Source organism: Cervus canadensis, chromosome 7, assembly GCF_019320065.1.
Source record: "Cervus canadensis isolate Bull #8, Minnesota chromosome 7, ASM1932006v1, whole genome shotgun sequence".
NCBI classification, from domain to species: Eukaryota; Metazoa; Chordata; class Mammalia; order Artiodactyla; family Cervidae; genus Cervus; species Cervus canadensis.
Window position 1 is genome coordinate 15,060,984 of NC_057392.1, and position 27,258 is coordinate 15,088,241.

A 27,258-nucleotide genomic window follows, 5' to 3' on the forward strand; every position below is an offset into this window, starting at 1 on the left:
ATATTTCTCCCGGCAATCTTGATTCTAGCTTGTGCTTCCTCCAGCCCAGCTTTTCTCATGATATACTCTGCATGTAATTTATTTTTTTCCCTATAAATATTAAGTTCCTTTATTAATGCCAGTCTCTTCTCAATAAAGTATTCTTTTTTTTTTTTTTTAGGGTGGTTTCTTTTTTTTTTTTTTTAATTAATTAATTAATTTATTTTTTCAGTGGGTTTTGTCATACATTGACACGAACCAGCAATAGATTTACACGTATTCCCCATCCCGATCCCCCCTCCCACCTCCCTCTCCACCCGATTCCTCTGGGTCCCAGTGCACCAGGCTCGAGCACTTGTCTCATGCATCCCACCTGGGCTGGTGACCTGTTTCACCATAGATAATATATATCTGCATGTAATTTAAATAAGCAAGTATATCTAATTGGCTTAATATGGCCAAGATCCCACTTTTCACTTCTGTCTCCCTTCATATAAAATAGTAAATATAAAATAATGTCTCTCTCCCTTTATAAGATATTATTCCTTTGTTTTCTCCCTCAGAGCACCCCTGTAGTTCATGACTTTCCCCTAACTGTGTAGCCTGTTTAGGACCCAAGAAATCTGTTCCACACTGTACTGAGGGGACCATGGGCTGTGGTAGGTGGGAGGAGGGGTAGGGGTGGGAATGAGGATGAAATTGAGATTACCATTTTTTGGCTTTCTCTCAAACTTCCTTCCTAAGAGAAATACTAATTCTTTCTCTCTTTATTCCTAGCTTTATGCATCATGCAAGTCTATACTTTTTAGGGTAACTCTAGGGTCCTCTGAATTAACATTTAAATATTCCCAGAAGTAGGTTTCTTGTTTTGCTTTTAATATTCCTAGGAATGCATTTGAAGATACTGAGAGCAGCATGTTAGCACACAATGGTACTCAAACTTGAATGTTCACAGATTCCCCTGGAGGACTTGTTGAAGCACAGATCCTGAGTTTCTGTTTCAGTAGCCCTGGGGTAAGGCCTGAAAATGTCTATTTCTGTAAGTTCCCAGGTGATGAATTGTTGGTAGCCCAGGGAGCACACATGAGAACCACTGGTACAGTAAAACCTAAAGTTATATATAAAGGTTGGTTATAAAAACCTGAAGAAGAATCCTTTCCCTGTGCCCTTGCTTAACCTCTCAGATTTAGTTTCCTTATCTGCGGTCAACACACGTTCCTGCCTTCTCTTTTTTCAATAGCAACTTGCTGTTTTTTTTTTTTTAAAGCAAGAGCTCACCTTTCTTTCATGCTGTTTTGTCAGTGGAAAACTGGATGCAGCTTTTCGCATCTCCAGGGTAGAGCTGTGGATAAACAACAAGATGAGTTCAGGGGATTGTATCCAGGTTCCTGAAGAGAGACAGTGATGAGGAAGTGACTATAACTCATTCATTCAGCAAATACCTATTCATCACCTACTGTGTTTATCATGATGCTATCTAATCAGGAGGTCAGAAGTGCTTTAGAAATATTCAAACTCAGTTGGTTCTTAGGTGACAGCAGAAAGTAGCAAATTTAGAGAACCAAAAATGGCAAACTATCTTGCAAATGTTTTTAGATGTCACTATATTTTCTGCCAGAAATAAGTTACCCCTTGATCACATGAAATTATTTGAAGCTCAACCCTGGAATGCTTCCCAGTTTCATTGAACTTACATGTTATTATAATGTCCATATAGTTAATGATGTAGGTAAGGATAAAAAATGATCTGTTTCTATGTGTTTAAAACAACTAAAAATAAAGAGATAATTCTCTGAAAATGTCAGGTTAGATCTGAAATACAGTTGAGAAAATATAAAGCACTTTTCCTTGCCTTCTGAGAAATAGTCCATTGTGAACAGTTGTCAGCTGGCAAGGTACATTCGTATTAAGAACACTGTCATCAACACAGAAGAAAGACTGATTGATTGTATTGAAAGAAAAACTGGATATAATGCACTTTAGGTAATTGTTAGTGAATTAGAAAAAGAATGTTGACATGAAAATGCTCATGATCACAAATATATAAGAACGACTCAGGCAGTTGGGCAAAGAGGTAGAAGTCATTATTCCCCCATTGAATATGGTCATGCCAAATGTAGGCCTTGTTCTGTTCATAATATAAATGGACAATATTTCTGTTTCTATAGGAAAAACCTTTAAAATATGGTACAATGAAATGTTGGGTGAATTCTATGAGTAGATAGAATGATTTCATGTCTCTTCTAAAAAATAGTTTACATACTCATAAGAATACCCAGTGGTCACTAAATTCAAATGTAATCAGTCACTGACACATGGAAATTAATGACATTGACAAATACTAATAAATGGGTACACATCTATAAGAAGCATACCATATATAAAATTTGATAGCCAGTGGAAATTTGCTATAGGTGGCTGAGGGCTCAAATCCAGTGCTCTGTGACAACCTAGAGGGGTGGGATGGGCTGGGAGGAGGGAGGGAGCTTCATGAGGAAGGGGACTAATAGCTGATTAATAGTAATATATGCAGAAACCAATGCAATATTGTAAAGCAATTATCTTCCAATTGAAAATAAATTTAAACATACTTTAGTATATAATATATAGCATAAGGTCAAATATATTACTATGTTAATATTTAATACAAATCATATCAGGAAATTAACCCTGTTGAAGTCAGAAACATATTGATGCAAATAGAATACAATAATATATGTAGTTATGATGGAGGATATTGTAAACCAAGTGAAAATTGTTGAGAAAGCTCTTCAATGAAATTCTGACTTCATGTAAATGCATGCTTATTTAAAGACCTCCCCTCTTGTCTACAGGTTGTGGGAAAGTAACTTCTAAATTTGTTAGAGGTATATAAAGCTTTGTCAAGTCATAGTAACAAAATTTCTGATATAGCAAATAAAAAAGAAAAGCAACAAAATGGGTAGGATAGAATCTACAGCTAAAAATACCAGTTCTTTGGGAAAGGGGCTTATGATAAAAAAATGAGATTATAGACATCCTAATTTCACCTTTTGAATGATGATATATAAAATTAGATGAAATCTTCAGATTTTGTATTTTAGTAGCAGAAAATTTACTTTCAGTGATTGTATCTAAGTTATACAAAAGCACCTTTTTTGGTCCTTTAATATTTTGAAGGTTTATGTTTTAATATATTTCATCTAAATGGTCTCTAGCAGTATGCAATTGTTGGTGTTTTAAAAACACCAACATTTCTTCAAAAAGATGAATGCACCCTAATGCTCATTGCAAAACTATTTACAATAGCCAAGTTATTTAAGCAACCTAAATGTCCATCCACAGAGGAATGGATAAAGAAGATGTGATACTCATATACAATGGAATATTACTCAACCACGAAAAGGAACCAAATAGCGTCATTTGAAGAGATGTGGATAGACCTAGATACTCATGCAAACTGAAGTTTTCTGGCCCAGAGAATATCCTGGACTATACCTTCCATGGGATCACAAAGACTCGGACATGACTGACTGACTTTCACTTCACTGAGTAAGCAACCTGTTATTCCACTGACTTGCATAGCGCAATCCCCCAGTTCTCCAAGGTATGAATTACAGCTTTAGCCAAGAGTCTTGGGTTTCAAAATTCACACCCAGCATGTTTCTAAACAGTGTCGAGACTCCAAGAGACCACACTGCTTTCTTCATTAAAAATACTTTCTGTGGTGATAGGTGTGAAGAGCTAATAATCTGCCTGTAAATAACTCACTTGGTTGTGTGGAAAAGACACTGAGAGGAGCTGCTAATACGACCTTGCAAGCTGTAGGTTTCTTTCAGAAAACTCCAGGGTAAGACTATGGCACTTGTGGGACTGAATAAAACAAGAGCAACTAAAGTGGTTTTCAGCTCTCTTTCAATGTATAACTAAGTAGCTTTCTGAGGCAGAAAATGAGGTTTACCCTGGAGCTTTCCATTTCATGGTTCATACACACAAGTCCCTGAACGGTATGGAAACTCATTAAACAGAACATCCTGAATCCTTGTTTATGAGGACTGTTTTGAGAATTGAGTTCTGGCACTAGTGTGAACTCCACATATATCTAACAACCTGGTAGGCAATAATGTCCTCTAAGAAGACCTGCTGAAAATAATTCCAAGCAGGCTGTTTCTTTCAGAAAACTCCAGTCTTAGAGTAAGAAAATGTAGAAATGAATTAAAGCGAGAACAAACGGTGTGCTTTCCATTAACTTGCAGTCTGCAACTACCAGTTTTTCTACACTGAGGTACAACTTTAGCCAAGAAGTTCAGATTTCAAAATTCACACCCAGAATGTCTCTGAATGGTGTTGAGACTCCAGCAGACCACACAGGATTCCTGTTTGAGAATCCTGGTTTGAGTAGACTGTTTTTGAAGAGCTAATCCTCTGCCTACATATAACTCATTTGGTTTTGCGGAAATGTATACTGAGATAAACTGCTAACATGTTGTTCCAAGGAGCCTGTTCTTCAGAAAACTCCAGGATGAAACTCTGGAAGTTTTGAGACTGTATAATACAAGAGCAACCAAAACAGTTTTCAGCTAACCTTCAATCTGTAACTAAGTAGCTTTCCAAGGCAGAGAATTCAGCTTTACCTTAGAGACTTGGACTTCATGGTTCATATACACATGTCCCTAATAAATACGGAAACTTAAACAGGACACCCTGAATCCTTCTTTATGAACACTGGTTTGAGAATTGAGTTCTGGGACTAGAGTGAACTCCACATATATCTAACACCCTGTTTAGGTAAAAAGGGCCTCTGAGAAGACCTAGTGACAAAGAATTATAAGCAGGCTGTTTCTTTCAGGAAACTGCAGTTTTAAGAGTATGGAAGTGTAGAATTGAATAAAGTGAGAGCAGAGAGTTATCCCGCCCACTTGTAGTCTGCAACTAACTCGTTTTTCTGGACCAAAAGTACAGCTTTAGCCAGGAGGCTGGGATTTCAAATTTGATGTTGCTAGCAGTCTGCGGCTTTCTAGAAATTCCAGTGTTACAGTATACTTAGAAGTGTTGAAACGAGTAAAGCTAGAGTGGCTTCCCTGACAGCTAAGTTGCTAAAGCATCCACCTGCAATACAGAAGACCCTGATTCGATTCCTGGGTTGGGAAGATCCAGTAGAGAAGGGATAGGCTACACACCATTATTTTTTTGCTTCCCTCGCGGCTCAGCTAGTAAAGAATCAGCCTACAGTGTGGGAGACCTTGGTTTGATCCCTGGGTTGGATAGATCCCCTGGAGAAGGGAAAGGCTACCCACTCCAGTGTTCTGGCCCAGAGAATACCATGGACTGTACAGTCCATGGAATCGTAAAGAGTCGGACACGACTGAGCGGCATTCACATCATTTCAGAGTAAACAACACGTTATTTCACCAATTTGCATAATACAATCCACTAGTTCTCCATGGTCAAAGGTACAACTTTAGCCAAGAGGCTTGGATTTCAAAATTCATACCCAACATGTTTCTGAACAGTGTCAAGACTCCATCAGAACACACTGGTTTTTTTCATTAGGAATGCTGTTTTGAGTAAATAGTTTTGAAGAGCTAATATAAATAACTGAATTGGTTATATGGAAATGTACACTGAGATGAATTGTTAACATGACATTCCAAGCAGTTTGTTCCTTCAGAAAACTCCAGGGTGAAACTGTGGAAGTTTTGAGACTGAATAAAACAAGAGGAACCAAAGTAGTTTTCATCTTACTTTCAATCTATAACTAAGTAGCTTTCCAAGGCAGAAAATTCAGCTTTATCCTAGAGGCTCAGATTTCATAGTTCACACACACATGTTCCTAAACAATATGGAAATGCAAGCAGGGTACACTGAATCCTTTATGAACACTGGTTTGAGAATTGAGTTCGGGGACTAGAGTGAACACACATTAGATAACAGTTAGATAATACCCTGGTTAGGTAAAAATGTCCTCTGAGAAGACCTGCTAACAGAGAATTCCAAGCAGGCTGTTTCTCTTGGGAAACTGCAATCTCAGAGTATGGAAGTGTAGCAATGAATAAAGCGACAGCCAACAGCATGTTATTCTACTCACTTGCAGACTTCAACTAATTCGTTTTTTCTGGACTGAAAATACAGCTTTCGCCAAAAGACTGTGATTTCAAAATTCACATACAGCATGTCTCTGAACAGTGTCGAGACTCAAACAGAGCACACTGGGTTCTCGTTTGGAAATCCTGGTTTGAGTAGACCATTTTTGAAGAGCTAATCTTCTGCCTATAAATAACTCACCTGGCTATGTGGAAATGTATACTTAGATGATGTGCTAACATGTCATTATAAGTAGCTGGTTCTTTCTGGAAACTCCAGTCTTACAGTAAAGAAGTGTTGAAATGAGTAATGCTATAGCAATAGCATGTTATTTCATTATTTCCATAATACAATCAACTAGTTTTCCAAGGTCTAAAGTACAGCTTTAGCCAAGAGTCTCAGATTTTAAAATTCACACCCAGCATGTATCTGAAGACTCTCGAGACTCCACCAGACCACACTGGTTTCTTCATTGGGAATTGAAAAACTAATAATCTGTGTGTAAATGGCTGACTTTTTTAACGTGGGAAAGTACATTGAGATGAGCTGCTAATATGACTTTCCAAGCAACCTGGTTTCTTTCAGAAAAGTGCAGGGTGAGGCTATGGAAGTGGTGGCACTGAATAAAACAAGAGCATTCAAACCGATTTTCAGCTAACTTTCAATCTATTACTAAGTAGCTTTCCAAGGCAGAAAATTCTGCTTTACCCTAGAGGCTCGCATTTCCTGATTCACACTCACATGTTCTAGAACAGTGTCAAGACTCAAACAGGACAAACGGAATGCTTCTTTGGGAACACCGGATTGAGAAATGAGTTCTGGGACTAGGAAGTACTCTACTTACATCTAACTAACCTGGTTAGGTAAAAATGCCCTATGAGATGACATGCTAAGAAGTAGCTTCAAGGAGGCTCTTTCTTTCTGAAAACTTCAGGGTTAGGCTATAGAAGTTGTGGACCTGAATAAAACAAGAGCATCCAAAGTGGTTTTAAGATAACTTTCATGGAACAAGTAATTAGCTTTCTGAGGCAGTAAATTCAGCTCTAATCTGGAGGCTCAGATTTCATGATTCACACACACAGGTTTCTGAATCTTATCGAGACTCACACAGGATACCCTCTATCCTTCTTTGGGAATACCTGTTGAGAATTGATTTCTGGGGCTAGTGAGTACTCTACCTATATCTAACTTCCCAGTTAGATGTTACGTAGTTCTGAGATGACCTGTTAAAAAGGAGTTCTAAGCAAGCTGCTTCTTTCAGAAAACCTCAGGGTTAGACTATGGAAGTTGTGGGACTGAATAAATCAAGAGCCATCAAAGCAATTTTCATCTAAATTTCAGTCTATAACTAACTAGCTTTCTGGGGCAGAAAATAAAGGTTTAGCCAAGAGACTTGGTTTTCAAGAGTTGCACACAGCATGTTTCTGAACATTGTCAAAACTCAGAGTACACACCTGATTCTGCTTTGTGAACCCCGGTTTGAGCAGAGATGTCTGGGATAGTGAGTCCTGGTTGGCTGAAAATGTACTCAGACTTCTTACCAGAAGGTCAAGCAGTCTGCTTCTTTAGGAAACTCCAATCTTAGAGTCAGGATGTGTGGAAATGAATAAAGCTAAAGCAAACAGTACGTTATTCAACTAACTTGCAGTCAAAACTAACTAGTTTTCCAAGGCCAAAAGTGCAGCTTTAGCCACGATGCTGGGATTTCAAAATTGACACACAGCCTGTCTCTGAACAGTGTCAGTGTCAGGACTCAAGACACACTGGATTCTTCTTTGGTTGCTGGTCTGAGTAGACAGTTTGTGACTACCTAGTACTCTACCTATAAGTAACTCACCTGGTTAGGTGAAAATGTACTCTGAGATGGCCTGCTAACAAGAACTTCCAAGCAGCCTGTTTCTTTTAGAAAACTCCTGGGTGAAACTAAGAAAGTGATGAAACTGAACACAACAAGAGCCAGCAAAGCCATTTTCAGCTAATTTTCAGTCTACAGCTAACTAGCTCTCTGAGGCAGAAAATTCAGCTTTGGCCTAGAGTTTCAGTTTTCATGATTCATACACATATGTTCCTGAACAGTATCAAGACTCATACACATTGAATCCTTCTTTAAGAATACCAGTTTGAGTGTTGAGTTCAGGGAGTAATGAGTACTCTACCTATATCTAACTTACCCGGTTAGGTAAAAATGTCCTCTGACATGAGCCGCTAACAAGGAGTTCCATGAAGCTCTTTCAGAAAACTTCAGGATTACATTAAGGAAGTGTGGAACTGAATAATACAAGAGCAACTGAATGAAACAAAAGCGGTTTTCAGCTAACTTTCAGTCTAGAACTAACAAGTTTTCAGAGGCAGAAAATAAAGCTTTAGCCAATAGGCTCAGATTTTAAGAGTCACATGCTGCATGTTTCTGAAGAGTACTCAGAGTACACATCAGATCCTGCTTTGCGAACATGGTTTGAGTGGAGAGTTCTGAGACTAGTTAGTATTCCACCTATAAGTAATTTACCTCATTGGTTGAGAGAGTCCTCAGAGATGACCTTTTAACCTGAATTCCAAGCAACCTGCTTCTTTCAGGAAACTCCAGTGTTAGACTAAGGAAGTGGAGCAGAATAAAACTGGTGCAATCAATGTGCTATTGAAGTAACAAGCAGTCTACAACTAACTAGCTTTCTGAGGCTGAAAGTAAAGCTTCAGCCATGAGACTCTGCTTTCAAAATTCACACTGCATGTCTCTGAACAGTGTCAAGACTCAAACATAACACACTGGATTCTGTGGCAATGCTGGTTTGAGTAGACTGTGACTAACTAGTACTCTGCCTATAAATAACCCAAGTGGTTAGGTGAAAATGTACTCTGAGATGACATGCTAACAAGTTTCAAGCAGCTCTTTCTTGCAGAAAACTCTAGGTTAAGACAAAGTTGTGGAACTGGATAAAACAAGAGCCACCAAAGCAGTTTTCAGCTAGATTTCAGCCAACAACGAACTAAAATTCCAAAACAGAAAATAAAGTTTTAGCCAAGATCCTTGGAATGCAAGAGTCACACAAAGCATGTTTCTGAAGTGTCAAAACTCAGAGTACCTACCAGTACTCTGCCTTGTGAACCCAGATTTGAGCAAAGAGTACTTCAAATAGTGACTATTCCACCTAAACTTACTAACATGGTTGGCTGAAGATGTCCTCTGAAAACACTTCCTAAGCCAAATTCCAAGCTAATTGTTTCTTTCAGGAAACTTCAGTCTTAGAGTAAGGACATGTGGAAATGAATAAAACTAGAGAAAACAATGCTTTATTCCACTAACTTGCAGTCTACAAGTAACTAGTTTTCCAGGGCTGAAAATACATAGCCAAGAGACTCAAATTTCAAAGTTCACACAGGGCATGTCTTTCAACACTGTCCAGATGCAAAGAGAACACCCTGGATACTTCTTCAGGAATGTTGGTTTGAGTAGACAGTCTGTGACTAGCTAGTGTGTGTGTTAGTCACTCAGTTGTGTCTGACTGTTTGAGACCCCATGGACTGTAGCCCACCAAGCTCCTCAGTCCATGGGATTCTCCAGGCAAGAACACTGGAGTGGGTTGCTAATTGACTAGTTAGTACTCTGCCTATAAATAATTCACCTGGTTAGGTGAAAATGTACTCTGACATGACCTCCGAGATTCACACACAACAAGTTTCAGAACAGTGTCCAAACAAAAATAGGAACTATTGTATCCTTCTTTGTGAATACTGGTTTGAGCAGAGAGTTCTGGGACTAGTTAGTACTTTACCTACATCCATCTAACCTACTTAGGTGAAAATGTCCTCTGAGATGACCTCCTAAGAAGGAACTCCAAGCAACCTGTTTTTTTTTTTTTTTTTTTTTTTTTCTAGAAAACTCTGGGTTTGGTCTAAAAATTTGTGGAACTGAATAAACAAGAGCATCCGGGGTGGTTTTCAACTTTCAATCTCAACTAATTATCTTTTCAAGGCAGAAAATACAACTTTAGTCAAAAGACTTGGATTTCAAGATTCACATATATCACATTTTTGAACAGTGTTGGCATGCAGGGCTCACTGGATCCTTCTTTTTGAACACTGCTTTGAACAGAGAATTGTGGGACTAGTTATAATTCTACCTATAACTAACTAACCTTGTTAGGTAAAAACGTACTCAAACTTCCTGACAAGAAGTTCCAAATAGCCTGTTTCTTTCAGAAAACCTTGAGAGGTAGATTCAGGAAGATGTGGAACTGAACAAATCGAGAAAAACCAAAGTGTATTTCAACTAACTTTCAGTCTACAACTAACTAACTTTCCATAGTAGAAAGTACAGCTTTAGCCAAAGAATCATATTTCCAGATTCACACACCCCATGATTCTGAACAGTGAGGATAATCAAACAGGAAACACTGGATCCTTTTTTGTTAACATTGGTTTGAGCAGAGAGTTCTGGGACTAGTTAGTGTTCTACCTATAACAAACCAAACTGGTTAGGTAGAAGATGGCCTTCTTACAAGGACTTCCAAGCAGACTGTTTCTTTAAGAAAACTTCAGGGTTAGACTAAGAAGTTGTGGAACTGAATAAAGAAAGAGCAACCCCAGTGTTTTTCAACTACCTTTCAGTCTGCAACTAACTTGCCAAGGCCAAAAATACAGCTATAGCCAAGAGGCTTGGATTTTAAGATTCACCCACAGCATGCTTCTGAACAGTGTCAAGACTCAAACAGGACAAAGTGGACCCTTCATTGTGAACACTTGTTTGAGCAGAGAGTTCTGGGACTAGTAAATACTCTACCTGTAACTAACTAATGTGGTTATGTTAAAATGCCTGCTCAGATGACCTCCTAACAAGGAGTTCCAAGCAGTATGTTTTACACAAATATTTGTAAGATAAATATAAACTGTACCTATTGTGGTGGATCCCATAATTCAGTGAGTAGAAGAATCTTCTAAGGAGCTTATTAGAAGTAAAGATTTCCTTGGCAGTCCCTTCTCCACCCCAAAAGTTTGGCATGAGTCCAAGAATTTGCATTTTTGATGAGCATCCCAGTTACTTCGATACAGGTCATCCTATTGACCACATTTTGAGAAATATGTACTGCTTTATGAAAACATTGAAATTGAGAATGAAGAGGTCAGATCATAGATTCCCTTTTAAAAGAAGAAAAAGGATAAACACATTTAATATTAGTTTTGATATTTTTTATCCAGAGACATTTGCATCTAAATCAAATGTCAAATGGATTCCAGAATTAGACATTACATGTGGAAATGGGCTGACTTTATGAAGAATAGTGGCTGAGAGGAAAATAATTCCTTGTACTTTAAAATATTTTTTAGTTTGCTGCACACACTTATTAGCAATAATTTGTTTAGCTCTATAATTCAGCACATGGGTAGGTCTTGTTTTGCCACAGTTTTGAACAAAATGCCAGTAGAGACTGAATGGAAATCAAGGTCTCTTTCATAACCAGTACACTGCTCTCCACGGCTGTCAATGACCCCTTTCAAGTGTCCCTGAAGAATGTTCTCATTTGATATAAGGAGACAGCTCAATGCCACCATAGTTTACCATTATTGATCTGCCCTAAACTTCCTTTCTGACCAAAATGAAGGACTCTGTCTCAGGTGATTTTCACTGAAGAGTGAATCCTCTGGAGAAGAGAAGTGCATGGCATGGCTGCTGTAGTTTGGTGTTCTGCATCCCTGGGAATTAAAAGAGCAGTGAGGGGATCTGGGCTACTTGGAACAGAACAGGAACAAAAGTTGTGAGAGCATGTTGAAGGCATTTTGAATCTCTGGCTTCTTTTTATTTGATTTTGGACATCCCTTATAACTCTATTTAACTTAGTTATTAAGTTCTTAAATGAAAAGAGTTTGTTCCTTATTGGGAGGAAGGGCAAAAGGGACCTTGGTAGACAGGATTTCTTGGAGAGAGTTCTAAGAGTGAGTCTTCACCTGATGGAGAGGAATGGAGAACAGGCCTGCTGGGTGGATATAGATAGGTTGAGGATATAGGGGGGGATATTGCTGGGAGAAATATCAATAACCTCAGATATGCAGATGACACCACCCTTATGGCAGAAAATGAAGAGGAACTAAAGAGCCTCTTGATGAAAGTGAAAGAGGAGAGTGAAAAAGTTGGCTTAAAGCTCAACATTCAGAAAACTAAAATCTTGGCATCTGGTCCCATCACTTCATGGCAAATAGATGGGGAAACAATGAAAACAGTGTCAGACTTTATTTTTTTGGGGCTCCAAATCACTGCAGATGGTGATTGCAGCCATGAAATTAAAAGACGCTTACTCCTTGGAAGGAAGGTTATGGCCAACCTAGATAGCATATTAAAAAGCAGAGACATTACTTTGCCAACAAAGGTCTGTCTAGTCAAGGCTATGGTTTTCCCAGTGGTCATGTATGGATGTGAGAGTAGGACTGTGAAGAAAGCTGAGCGCCGAAATATTGATGCTTTTGAACTGTGGTGTTGGAGAAGACTCTTGAGAGTCCCTTGGACTGCAAGGAGATCCAACCAGTCCATCCTAAAGGAGATCAGTCCTGGGTGTTCAATGGAAGGACTGATGCTGAAGCTGAAACTCCAATACTTTGGCCGCCTCATGCGAAGAGTTGACTCATTGGAAAGGACCCTGATGTTGGGAGGGATTGGAGGCAGGAGAAGGGCATGACAGAGGATGAGATGGCTGGATGGTATCACCGACTCGATGGACATGAGTTTGAGTAATCTCCAGGAGTTGGTGATAGACAGGGAGTCCTGGCGTGCTTTGCGATTCATGGGGTCACAAAGAGTTGGACACGATTGAGCGACTGAAATGAACTCAACTGAATATAGAAGTTACAGGAAAATGGTAAAAAATATGAGACAGTGAGAAGTGCATGATTAGGTTTTGTAAATACTGTGAATGAAAAAAAAAAAAAGTCATATCTATGGAGACCAACCAACTCCAGCCTGGCTTTCTGAGAGGTTTCCTGGGATGCAGGACTTTCAGTACTAAATCCAGAAGAATCCCCAGGAAACCAGGACATTTGTATTGAATTTGTATATTGCTTTCTGTAGTATACTCCTTTTGACAGTACTGATTTTTCCAATCTGAGAACATGGCATATCTTTCCATCTCTTTGTGTCTTTGTTGATTTCTTTCGTCAGTATCTTATGGTTTTCAGAGTACAGGTCTTTTGTCTCCTTACATAGGTTTATTCCTAGGTATTTTACTCTTTTTGATGTGATGGTAAATGGAATTGTTTCTTGGATTTTCCTTTCTGATTTTTCATTGTTAGTGTATAGAAATGCAACAGATTTCTGTGTATTAATATTATAGCCTGAAACTTTACCAAATTCATTGATGAGCTCTAGTAGTTTTCTGGTAGCATCTTTAGGACTTTTAATGTATGGTATCATGTTATCTGCAAACAGTGATAGTTTAATTTCTTTTCCAGCTGGATTCCTTTTACTTTTATTCTCTGATTACAATAGTGAGGACTTCCAAAACTATATTGGGTAAAAGTGGTGAGACTGGACACCCTTGTCTTGTTCCTGATCTTAGAAAAATACACTTTTAGTTTTTCACCATTGAGTATAATGTTAGTTATAGGTTTTCATATATAGCCTTTATTATATTGGGATATGTTCCCCTATGCTCACTTTCTAGAGAGTTTGTGTTATAAATGGGTGTTGAATTTTGTAAAAAGCTTTTTCTGCATCTACTGAAATGACATTATGGATTTTCTCTTCATTTTATTGATGTGGTATATCACACTGATGATTTACCAATATTAAAAAATCCTTACATCCTTGGGATAAATCCTACTTGATTATGGTGTATGGTCCTTTTAATGTATTGTTGGATTCAGATTGCCAGTATTTTTTGAGGATTTTCACATCTATGTTCATCAGTGATACTGGCCTGTAATTTTCTTTTTTGGGTGGTATATTTGTCTGGTTTTGGCATTAGGATGGTGGTGACCTCATAGAAAGAGTTTGGGAATTTCTGCAACTTTTTTGGAACCATTTCAGGAGGATAGGTGTTAGCTTTTCTCTAAATATTTGATAGAGTTCACCTATCAAGCCTTGTGGTCCTGGACTTCTATTTGTTGGGAGTTTTTAAATCACAGATTTAATTTCAGTGCTTGTGATTGCTGTTTATATTTTCTATTTCTTCCTGGTTCAGTCTTGGGAGGCTAAAAGCTATACCTTTCTAATAATTTGTCCGTTTTTCCCAGATTATTCTTTTTATTGACATATAGTTGCTTGTAGTACTTTCTTATGATCCTTAGTATTTCTGCAGTGTCAATTGTAGTTTCTCCTTTTTCATTTCTAATTTTACTGATTTGTGTCCTCTCCCTTGTTTTCTTGATGGGTCTGGCTAAAGGTTTATCAATTTTATCTTTTGAAAGAACCAGCTTTTAGTTTCATTGATCTTTGATATTGCTTTCTTTATCTCTATTATATTTATTTCTGCTCTGATCTTTATGATGTATTTCTTTCTAACGTTAGGTTTTGTACTTCTTTCTCTAGGTGTTTTAGGTGTACGTTTAGGTTGGTTGAAATTTTTTGTTGTTATTGATGTAAGATTCTATTGCTGTAAATGTCCCTCTTAGAACTGCTTTTGTTGCATCCCATAGGTTTTGGATCACTGTTCTTTCATTATCATTTGTCTCTAGGTATTTTTTTTTTTAATTTCCTCTTTGATTTCTTCAGTGATCTTTTGGTTGTTTAATAGCATATTGTTTACCCTCTACATGTTTCTGTTTTAATAGTTTTTTTTTTTTCATTAAGTTATTTCTAATCCCATAGTGTTGTGATGAAAAAAGATGCTTGATATGATTCCAATTTTCTTAAATTTACCAAGGCTCACCTTGTGGTTCAGCATGTGGGCTATCTGGGAGAATGTTTTGTGTGTACTTGAGAAGAATTCCGTCTGCTGCTTTCAGATGGAATGCTCTATAAATATCAGTTCAGTTCGGTTCAGTCACTCAGTCGTGTCCCACTCTTTGTGACCCCATGCACTGCAGCACGCCAGGCCTCCCTGTCCATTACCAACTGCTGGAGTTTACTCAAACTCATGTCCATTGAGTAGGTGATGCCATCCAACCATCTCATCCTCCATTGTCCCCTTCTCCTCCCACCTTCAATCTTTCCCAGCATCAGGGTCTTTTCAAATGAGTCAGTTCTTCACATCAGGTGACCAAAGTATTGGATTTTCAGCTTCAGCAACAGTCCTTAAGTCGATTTGATCAAATGTGTCTTGGGCCTGTATTTCCTTATTAATCTTCTATCTGGATGATCAGTCCATTGATGAAAGTGAGATGTTAAAGTCCCCCACTATTATTGTGTTAGTGTCAATTTCTCCCTTTATGGTTGTTACTGTTTGCCTTACATACTGAAATGCTCCTATGTTGGATGCATACATATTTACAGTTGTCATATGTTCTTACATTGATTCCTTGATCATTATGCAGTGTCACTCTTTGTCTCTTCCATTTTTAAAAAAAGTCTTTTTGTCTGATATGAGTATTGCTACTACAGCTTTCATTTGATTTTCTTTTGTGTGGAATAACTTTTCCATCCTCTCACTTTCAGTCTGTATTTATCCCTAGATCTGAGGTGGGTTTCTTGTAGACAGCATATATATGGATCTTTATACACACACACACACACACACACACACACACACATAATAAAACATGTATATATACATTTGTATCCATTGAGCCAGTCTACATCTTTTGGTTGGTGCATTTAATCCATTTACACTTAAGGTAGTTATTGACATGTATGCGTCTGTTACCATTTTCTTAGCTGTTTGGGTTTGATTTTGCAGGTCTTTTCCTTCTCTTTTGTTTCCTGACTAGACAAATTCCTTTCAGTTCAGATCAGTCACTCAGTTGTGTTCAACTCTTTGTGACCCCATGGACTGCAGCCCACCAGCTTCCCTATCCATCACCAACTCCTGGCGCTTACTCAAATTCATGTCCATAGAGTTGCTGATGTCATCCAACCATCTCATCCTTTGTCACCCCCTTCTCCTCCTACCTTCAATCTTTCCCAGCATCAGGGTCTTTTCCTTTAGCATTTGTTTCTAAATTTGCTTTGGTAGTGCTGAATTTTCTTAAAATTTTCTTGTCTGTAAAGCTTTTGATTTCTCCATCAAATCTGAATGACAGTCGCACCAGGTAGAGTATTCTTGGTTGTAGATTCTTCCCTTTCATCACTTTAAATATATCATGCCACTCCTTTCTGGCTTTCAGAATTTCTGTTGAGAAACCCACTGACAACCGTATGGGCATTCCCTTGTATGTTATTTGTCATTTTTCCCTGTTGCTCTTAATATTTTACATTTGTTTTTAATTTCTGTCTGTTTGATTACTATGTGTTTCAGCATGTTCCTCCTTGGGTTTATCCTGTCTGGAACTTTCTGAACTTCCTGGACTTGGTTGGCTATTTCCTTTCCTATATTAGGGAAGGTTTCAGCTATTATATCTTCCAATATTTTCTCAAGTCCTTTCTCTCTTCTCCTTCTGGGATCCCTATAATCCAAATGTTGATGTGTTTACTATTGTACCAGAGGTCTCATAGGCTATCTTCATTTTTTTTTCATTTTTTTTTTTTACTATATTCTTCTCTGTGACAGTGATTTCCACCATTCTGTCTTCCAGGTCACTTATTGATTCTTGTGCCTCTGTTATTGATTCCTTCTAGTGTATTGTTCATTTCAGTTATTGTATTGTTCATCTCTGTTTCTTTGTTCTTTAGTTTTTGGTCTTTGTTAAACATTTTCTGTATCTTCTCAATGTTTACTTACATTCTTTTCCCAAGATCCTTGATCATTTTCACTATCTTTATTCTGAATTCTTTTCCTGAAAGCTTGCCTATTTATACTCCATTTAGTTGTTTTTCCAGGGTTTTATCTTTTTCCTTTATCTGGGACATAATCTTCTGCATTTTCATTTTTTTTTAACTTTCTGTGATTGTGGTTTTAGTTATGGAGGCTGCAGGATTGTATTCTTCTTGCATCTGCTATCTGTTCTCTGTTGGATGAAGCTATCTAAAAGACTTGTGTAAGCTTCCTGATGGGAGTGACTGATGGTGGGTAGAACTGGTGGTTCTTGCTCTGGTGGGCAGGGACATGCTCAGTAAAACTTTAATCTGTTTGCCTGCTGGTGCATGGGGCTGTGTTCCCTCCCTATTAGTTGTTTGGCCTGTGGTGACCTAGCCCTGGCATCTACAGGCTCCCTGGTAGGATTAATGGCAATGACCTCCAGCAAGGTTTACTCCAATGGGTGCTTCCAAGAACTGCTGCTGCCAGTGGCCTTGTCCCTGCACTGAACCACTACCACCCCACACATCTGCAGGAGACCCTGCAACAATGGCAGGTAGGTCTGGTTCAGTATTCTGTGGGGCCACTACTCCTTTCCCCTGGGTCCTGGTACACATAAGATTTTGTGTGTGCCCTCCAAGAGTGGAACGTCTGTTCCCCCAGTCCTGATTGCAAATCAAATCCTGCTGGCCTTTAACAGGATTCCTAGACTCTCCGCTGGCTTACTAGGCTGGGAAGACAGATGGCTCAGAACCTTCACAACAGTGAGAGATTATCTGCAGTTATAGTTGCTCTCTAATTTGTAGGTCACTCACTTGGCAGGTATCTGATTTTATCATGATTTCACCCCTCCAACTGTCTCATAGGAGCTTATTCTTTGTCTTTGGGCATGAGATATCTTTTTTTTGGGTGGGTTCCAGGATCTTCCTGTCAATGGTTACTCAACAGTCAGTTGTGATTTCAGTGGTCTTGCAGGAAGGGCAGAGGACACATCTTCTTACTCCATTATCTTGAACTAATTTGGAGCCTTATTTCTCTTCAACAAATGATCTTTTATAATTGGCAGTATTCCAAGTTTCTGGCATGTTATGTTACACAACAGTGTATCTCCTTGACCATTGGTTTTTGTTTGAGTAAAATCATCTTACACTTATGTCTTAGAAAAGTTATCTCACTCAAATCTTGTTTACACATATTTTTTCCAGAATCAATTTAATGCAACAAACATTTATTGAATACCAGCTATGAGCTCGGTTCTATGAAGTCAGAAAAGGAATGAGGATCTCAGTTGCTGGGAACCATGACTGTGGATGCACGATAGGAATCCAATTAGCACATAATACTGATGATGTCACTTGTGGCAAATCTGATGATTTTTACCTGGAGCTGAGGTTCACTTTTTATGGGATATGGGAGACAGGCTTGGGGTATGGAAAGTCTAAAAGAGTTTCTAGGCTCAGAGAACCTAATTCTCAGGACTCATGTCATTGTTTATAATGAAATTCTAAGACTTGTGGTGCCCAGACTCTTTCCAGGCAGCAGTCTCTCTAATTATATTAATAGCTCCCCTGAGTCCTTGCAGGTTTTAGAAAGACAATGTTGAAAGAGAAAAATTGATTATAAAAACAAGTCCATTTCACTGGGGTTATAACTCAGGGATAGAGTTGCTATAGCTCAGAGATAGAGCATTTGACTGCAGAGCAAGAGGTCCCTGGTTCAAATCCAGGTGCCCCCTGAATATTCTTCTTGATTTAGAAAAGTATGGATTGATTTTGACTTTTATCTTCTGTAGTTCATGACTTGCTGAATAATGTCCCTTGTGTGTATGCCAGATGGCAGACTAGGTTCTTTACATTAACTTCTTCCATCTCTTACCAAAATTTTAGAAGGCGTATTATGTCAATTTTGCATGAGGAGTCTGAGACTTGGAGATACTACAAAGCACAGGTTCAGGATTTGAACTCAGAACATAGTTCTCAAAGACTTTATTCTACTCTTCATACTGTTTTCTTTCTGTTAAATTCTTTGCCACAAAATCCCACCTAGCAATGCTCCCAAGATGCTAGGACTGTCCATAGACTTTTAGAACATTTTGGCTGCAGGGCAAACCTAATAACTTAGTGGTGGTACCCACACTTTGCAATGTCCTGGGGACAGTCAGGCAATATTGTCCTTTCTCACAAAACACTGCTGAGGATAAACATGAACTGGCCTAAAGTTTAGGAAGTGGCACTCTTTTCTTGCTCTAAAGCTTGCGGATTTTCTACTACCTTTCCACCCCAAGTTCATTTCTTGCAGCAAGCACCCACCATGGGTGCCTGCATTCCAGACCTAGGCTGGGGTCAGAGGTTATGCTTCAGTACAGGTTTAACTCCTGCCTACAGCACAGGAACTGCTGCATAGTAAAATCAGTTTGAATGACACACACTAAGAACCTACTATGTGCCAAAATTGTGCAAGATGTAGCCCAGAAGTGACACAGCCAGAGACACAGCCTCTGGACTCAGTGTGCCCTCAGCTAGGAGGCAAGCCTGTGAAACAAGATAGCTGTGAGCTGTACTGAGCTGAGCCGGCTTCAGTAACACAGAGTAACTACCTTTGTCCAGAGGAAAGAGGTTACAGGAGGCTTCCCAGAGGAGCTGTTGGTAAGGCAGCATCTCAGAGAAGAACAGTATCTTATCAGAGGGAGGGTGGAGTAGAGGCAAGAGCATGGGGAGTGGCAGAGGCTAGAGCCAGATGGATGCAGTTGGAGGCAACTGGATCCAACATGTGGCATGGGGAGTGTCAGAAGAGGAGGCTTAAACTGTGCAAGCAGACAGGGATAAAAATGTAGGAAATTTGTGTTGTGCTAAGAGGTTTGAAATTTATCACAAAGGCCTTTAAACAGGAGTGACCTAGATACACCTGGATTTCAAACAACTTCCTTGGGAGCCATAGGGGATGGATTTGAGGAGTGGAGGCTGTGAGGCCATTTAAGAGGTGGTGGCACTGTGTTCAGGGGTGAGGATGGACGTAAGTGATGTCAAAGATAAATTAAGAGTGCCCAGTGATTAACTGGAACTGAGGAGGAGAGGTTGAAAGAAGCCCAGAATTCTTTTAGATATTTTGGCTGAATGACTGAGTACACAGAGGTGTCACCCACCAAGACAGGGCAGAGGCTGATCAGATGGTTAAATAAGCAGGCCCAGCACCCAGCTCTGAGCCCACACTGAAATCCTGGCCCCATCACCTCCCAGCTGTGTGGTCACTCTGTGCCCCAGTTTTCTCAATTGCAAATTCTGTATGCTAACAATAATACTTGTTTTGTGGGATTTTAAAGTGATGATTCAAGTGGAAGTTATGGCTAGAACTTTTAGTACCTTTCTTGGTACATGGCAAGTGTTTAGTAAATATGGACTGTTATTGTTATAACAAAGCAAAATAAGAGGAGATGCAGATTTGGGCAGAAAGATAAGTTTAGTTTGGGGCATACAGGGTTTGCAACATGAGGTTTCTGTAAAACCACAGAGTCGAGAGGCTGGGAAGTTCATCTGCAGCCCTGAGAGAGCTGTGAGCTGGAGCTCTGGGAACTGTGAGCTCCTTAGCTTCAGAGCAGTCTCATCAGGGAGAATTTGCTGCATTGTCAGAGATTCCCTTGACCTTTCTTTGGAGACACATAAGATTTAAGATTCTCAGATTGAAACTCAAAGAACTAGGAATCAGTAGTGAAGTTTTGACTTTTTAATTGTTTTTCCCAGCTGTAAAATGGGACAGTTCACTTGGATGAGATTCCCTTGAAAATCGGATGAAATCATGCACCATATACAATACATACATAATATACAGTATTTGCCTGTAATGCAGTGTTTAACACAAGCCTCTGAAGTCCAGTTGTGGATACCCAGTTAAGATCCCCTCCATGTCCACGATACTTAGAATACTCATCAGTGTGCCCAGAGATTTATGGGCAGTAGCACACATATTTAAATACTGGCTATTAGATTGAGAATACAGCACTTTTCACGCTGGGAAAAGAAGGAAGTGGTGTGGCTTGAAGGGAATGAGGAATAAAGTTAAACCCAGGAATGTCAGCCATAAAGGCATTTAGGAGTATGATGTAACTCATAAAAGTTGAATAAGTATTTGTAGGAGTCACATTATCACCAGGGGGTATAGCTCAGTGGAAGAGCATTTGACTGCAGATCAAGAGGTCCCTGGTTCAAATCCAGGTGCCCCCTATTTCTTTCTTTTGCTCTTCCTGGCAGCTTTATTAAAAGGTTGGATCTAGGGTGAGGGAAGCAATGTGCCTAGGGCTCAAAATTTCATAAGGCAGTAACTCTCAGGTTCATGGAGGCACCTTGGCTTATTAATTTCCTCACAGTAGAACTATGTGTTCATATAAACTCATCTGGTCTGCACCAGAGACACACAGGCACACTCAGAGACACATTCATACACACTCCCACACCCTATGTCTCCCCAACTACACATGCACACACACACCCCCCCAAAAGACTAAAGCACACACTGCATACATTGCTTACAGTGTCCTATATATTGTTCACACTTGTCCACAATTGTCCTATACATTTCTCCCTGTCCTATATATTCAAGTTTGATTAACCAGAACTTCCTTTCTTTCTTCCTACAAACTGCTTATCTTTGAGTACTTATAGATTTATAGAAGAGTTGAAAAGATAGTATAGAGAGGCTCCTCATACCCTTTACTCAACATCCCTTAATGTTGATGGCTTACATAACCATGGTACATTTCTCAAAATTACAAAATAAACATCAATGCAGCAGTATTAACCAAACCATAGACTTCACTCATTTTTCCATCAGTGTCTTTTTTCTGTTCAAGCATTCAATCTAAGATTCCACATTGCGTTTAGTTGTAATGTCTTCTTAGTCTCTATCAACCTCCAATAGTTGATCAGCCTTTCCTTGTGTTTTTTTTTTAAGTTGAAGTATAGTTGATTTACAGTGTTGTGTTAATTTCTGATGTATGGCAAAATGATTCATTTATATATATGAATATAAGATACATGTATATATATATATCCTCATTCATATTCTCTTTCATTATGGTTTATCAGAAGACACTGAATATAGTTTCCTGTGTATAAAGTAGGATCTTGCTGTTTATCCATTCTCTCTCTCTCTATATATATATATATTCTATATAGTATATAAAATATATATATTCTATATAATAGTTTGCATTTGTTAACCCCAAACTCCCAGTCCATCCCTCCCCTAACCCCTTTCCTCCTTGACTGTGAACATAGGGGTGCATGTACCTTTTTAAATTAGCATTTTGTCCAGATATATGCCTGGGGTCATATGGTAGCTCTATTCTTAGCTTTTTGAGAACCCTCTATACTGTTCTCCATGGTGGCTACACCAGTTTACATTCTCACCAACAGTGTAGGAAGGTTCCCTTTTCTCTCTTTGTGGGTTTTTTGTATACCTAAAACTTTTTAAAATTCCTGGCCAGATATTTTGTAGAACACCTCTCACTTTGGGTTTGTCTGATGTTTTCTCATCATTAGACTGGGGTTATGTGCCTTATGAAGGAAGATCACAGAGATGTTGTGTCCTTTTAGTCACATCTTACTAGGGCCAGAAGAAAAACGCTGCAGGAATTTACTGCTAGTGAGAGACACTAAACAGAACAAGGCTCATTACTTGGTGAACCCCTTTGGGTTTTGGTGGCAGCACATTTGAGTTTGTTTCTCTGGTATATTTGTTAGAAAAGGACAACCCATAAGATTGTCAGGGTTTTTGTTTGTTTGTTTGTTTGTTTTTGTAGATCCCAAGGCAAGAAAAGAGTCTGCCCTCAGCTGTGATGAGCGGTAAAGATTTGTGTCTTTTTCCTGAAAGGCCTGATGCAAGTCTGGTGGCCTCTGAACCTCTTGTAACTATGTCATCTAGCAAAACGTGGTCCCTAGCATCACCACACTAGTTCATAGCTGCCTTAGCCCAGGAATGACATGCATCACTTCTGCTCACAGTTCACCAGACAGAACTAGTCATGTGGTCCCAAACTTTGTTGCACTGGAAGTTGGGAAAGGTAAGAAAGCATTTGGGAACTAGGTGAGTTTGCATTTTTTTTTTTTTTTTGGTGCCATAACCCATCTTATCTCTTCCAATATGTAAATTTATATAGTATGTGCTGTGCTCAGCTGTGTCCAACTCTTTGCGAACCGCTGGACTATAACCCAGTAGGCTCCTTTGTCATTGGGATTTTTCAGACAAAAATATTGGAGTGGGTTGCCATTTCCTCCTTCAGGGGATCTTCATGACCCACGGATCGAACCTATGTCTCCTGTGTCTACTGTGTTGTAGGAGGATTCTTTACTACTGAGCCATTGGAGAAGCCCCTATGGGCACTTAGTTGGTGATCACTTTTTCTGATTCGTCTTGTCAAGTGACGTGCAAGGCCCTTGCCCACAGGAGGGGCTCAGAAAGTATTTGGTGAATAACAGAGATTATTTGGTGAATTTAGTGGATTTAAAAATAAATGAAGCAAGATATATTAACATAAAGAAAGTATACTTGTAAATCATTTGGAAACTATTTTTATTATAAGACAAGAGTTATACCTTTCACATTAAAAACTACTTATTCCCTTTAGAAAGATGGTAATGATGACCCTATAAGTGAGACAGCAAAAGAGACACAGATGTAAAGAACAGACTTTTGGACTTGGTGGGAGAAGGCATGGGTGGGATAATTTGAAAGAATATCATTGAAACATGTATATTACCATATGTGAAATAGATCATCAGTCCAGGTTCGATGCATGAGACAGGGTGCTCAGGGCGGGCACACTGGGATGATCCTGAGGGATGGGATGGGGAGGGAGGTGGGAGGGGGGTTCAGGATGGGGAACACATGTACACCCATGGCTGATTCGTGTCAATGTTTAGCAAAAACCACTACAATATTGTAAAGCAATTAGCCTCCAATTAAAATAAATAAATTTAAAATAATAATAAAAAAACCCAAATTACTTATTCCTGCTTTTCTAAACAATTTCTTAAAAGATTAAACCTTTTATTGAAAAGGACAATATTGTCTGTTCCCATCATGAAGAAAAATAATTATTACCAGTTTGTTTTATGCTGAGAAATAAATATTTACTATGCTACTTTCCTTTCTAAAACTGTCCACATGACCTTCAGCCATTGTAAAATCAAAACATCTTTATTATATAAAACTTTAAACATATATAAAATAGTATAGGAGGGATAAAATTTGGTTGGCTTTTCACCAATGTCTTTTTAAAAACCTTACCTTTTTTCCATGTGATTTTGTTTGTACATATAAGCAGATGTTTTATGTGTGAAGATATATTAATATTTATTTTTTAAAATGCATCAGATATATCTTAGGCAACATCTCAGATCCTTTTGGCCTTGACCATTTCAGAGGCCCCTGACCACCTTTTCTGTGCTGGCTGCCATGGGGCAACCAAGTATGTAAGGACATGTCAACCCCACCCAGGCAAGCCCTGCAGTCTTCCCTCCTGTCCATGCTGGATGGCACCCACCTCCCTCTCTTGGCTTCCTTCTTACTATTGAGGTGTGAGAGGTCAAAAGACCCACTTGGTGACCACACATGCAGGGTCTGGAGGTGGTGGGAAGTTCATGAATTATGGAGAAACCTTTCACCAATGAGTTTAGATTCCCAAGGCTAAAGTCCCCTCATTCCTTAGGACAGATTATCTGGGGTTGCCGTCATTCACACATCCTCTCAATAGATAGCTTTATGAGATCAAGCAATCAGTGCACTTGTTACCATGTGAAATTCACCGTTGACTTGATTGAACTTTCTAGCTCTGCCTCCACACTTTCCCCTCACTCCTGCTCCCTTGGAAGTCACTTTCTGAAAAAATAACAGCACATAAACTTTTGCTCAAGTACTGGGTTCCGGAGTACCCAAGTACAGCAGACACCCTGGACACTTTACCAATTTTCCCCTCAGCCTTTACCACAACAATTCACCCTGGCCTGATTCCTACTGCCAGAATCTGCATCTCTTCTCCTGAGAGGTTTTTTGTTGTTCTTGTTGTTGTTGTTGGTTTTAACCCAGAGCTACTTCGCATCTGTTCATGGCAAGCTAGAAGTGCCAGGAGGGACCTTCAAGATGGCAGAAGAGTAAGATATGGAGATCACTTTACTCCCCACAAATATATCAAAAATACGTCTGCATGTGGAACAACTCCTACAGAACACTTAATGCTGGCAGAAGACCTCAGGTCTCCAAAAAGGCAAGCTGTTCTCCACATAATGGAGGTAGGGCAAAAGAAATAAGAAGAAAGAGAGACGAAAGAATCAGGATGGGACCTTCACCTTTGGGAGGGAGCTGTGAGGGAGGAAAATTTTTTTCACATGTTCAGGAACGCTCTCATTGGTGGCAAAAAGGGTGAGGTTTGGAACCTCAGGAAAGTGTAACAACAGGTGTGTGGAGGGAAAATTGGAGAGAATTCTGCACAAAGATCAGTGCCAACTAGCGTCACCCAGCCTGTATCACACTTGTCTGCACACCTGCTGGGATAGGTGGGGACTGGGTACTGAGGCTCAGGCTTCGGAGGTCAGACCCCAGAGAGAGGATTGGAACTGTCTACCATGAAGACAGTCTGAGGGGACTACTACAACACAGCTGAAGGGGTCTAGGAAAATTCCTGGGCTTGCAAGAGAGACAAGAAATCCTTGTCGTGGGGTACTCGAGAAGAGTTGGCCAGCCTGGAACTATCTAACTCAGTGTGCTCACAGATGGCAGGGGACTGACTCCAAAGGGCCAGAGGTGGGGCAGGCAGCAGATGCTGTCTCCAACCCCAGAAGTGGGCATGATACTGCTGAAACTGTTACCAAGCTGTGAGCAGGTGCAGGTCACTGCCTACATTTTCCCTGCAGGCTGTAGAGTTGGCACTGCTGAGGGACCCACAACATTAGGGCCAGTTCCCCTGGGAGAGCACATGACTGACCTCAAGCTATGGCAACTTCCTGCAGGCCTCTGCCACTGCAGGCACTCACTGCACATCCCAACTGTGTCTGCTGTATTCTTCTTTCTCCCTGGCCCTAGTGAGCAAGTGAGCCCTAATCAGCTGCTACTTTCACCCTCTCTTGTCCAGGTGGGGAACAGACACTGGAGGGCTGCACATAAACAGAGGCAGGGGCAAAACCAAAGCTGAGCACTAGGGGCTCTGTGACCAAAGGAGAGGAAGGGAATTCCCTTGTGCAGCCACAGAAGTAGCAGATAAAATCCCCACAGTTGACTTGGTAAATGTTGCTTCTGTGGAATATCTGAATAAACAATGAATGTTCCCACATTTGAGGCTGTGGACTCTGGGGGAAATTGTGAATTTTGGAAGCAAGAACAAGTTGGACTAAGTCCAGACCAGGGTCTGAGCTGGCCCCACAGTGCACACAGCGGGTCCATAGACATTCTCAGATATATTGGAGGGCTTCTTAAACAGGCCAAATGGCAGGATCTCACTGTGAGGGCAAGGATACAGAAAGCTGAGCCACAGAAAAATGTTCTTACTACTTTTCTGTCTGTATTATTCTTTTTTCTTCCCTATTTTGTTCTATTGTTTGAAAAATTATCCCTTTGATTTTTATTTGCTTTTTCTTTTTATGATTTTTAAATAAATTTATTTTTTCCTATTTCTACACTATTATACTTTTTCTTTATATTGCATTTTCCATGTTTTGCTTTGCTATATTTTATATTTCTCTCCCTTTACTTCTTTGATATTTAATATTTTTTCCTTTTGTTTTCATCTCGTTTTTACATCTCCCCCCGCCCCCCATTTTGACCATATTGATGTGTTTCTTTTCTTTGCCCTTTTTTTAGTTTGCTTTCTGCATTTGATTTAATCTTGGTTTTGTTTTGCTAGTTTGTACTGTTCTTTTTCATTTATGGATTTATTTGTCAGTTTGATCACTTTCTTCTTTCTCGTTGCATCTTTTTTCTCTTTTTGTGAGTGTGAATATGTGAATTTCTTTGTATGTTTTTGTCTTTTTAGTTTTGCTTTTACCATTTGTCTTGGGTTTTTCTCTGTCCATTCCTTTTCTTAAAAGTTTGTTTGATTGATTTTTCTTATTATTTCTGTTCTGTACTATGTAGTTTACAGATGCCTGGTGCTCCAACCAGGGATCAGGTCTCTGAACTTCTGTGTCGCGAGGCCTGCGTCCAGGATGTTGGACCACTAGAGAATGAGTGACCCTATGGAATATTAACTGGCAAGAGCTCTCCCAAAGGTTTCCGTCTCAGCACTAAGCCCAGATTCCACCCAATTGGCCAGAAAGTTCCCAACAGTCAACTGGACACTTTGCACCAAACAACGCAGGAACACAACTCCACCCATTAGCACACAGACTGCCTAAAGACATACTAAGCTCAAAAACAC

The 27,258-nt window shown here is 39.5% G+C and overlaps 1 non-coding gene across 1 annotated transcript; it reads left to right on the plus strand.

Annotated features, from left to right (window-relative positions):
- Nucleotides 1–21,001: 21,001 nt before the first annotated feature.
- On the plus strand, nucleotides 21,002–21,073 carry TRNAC-GCA. The gene has a single exon. It is a non-coding gene; the product is annotated as a tRNA-Cys (tRNA).
- The last annotated feature ends 6,185 nt before the right edge of the window (nucleotides 21,074–27,258 follow it).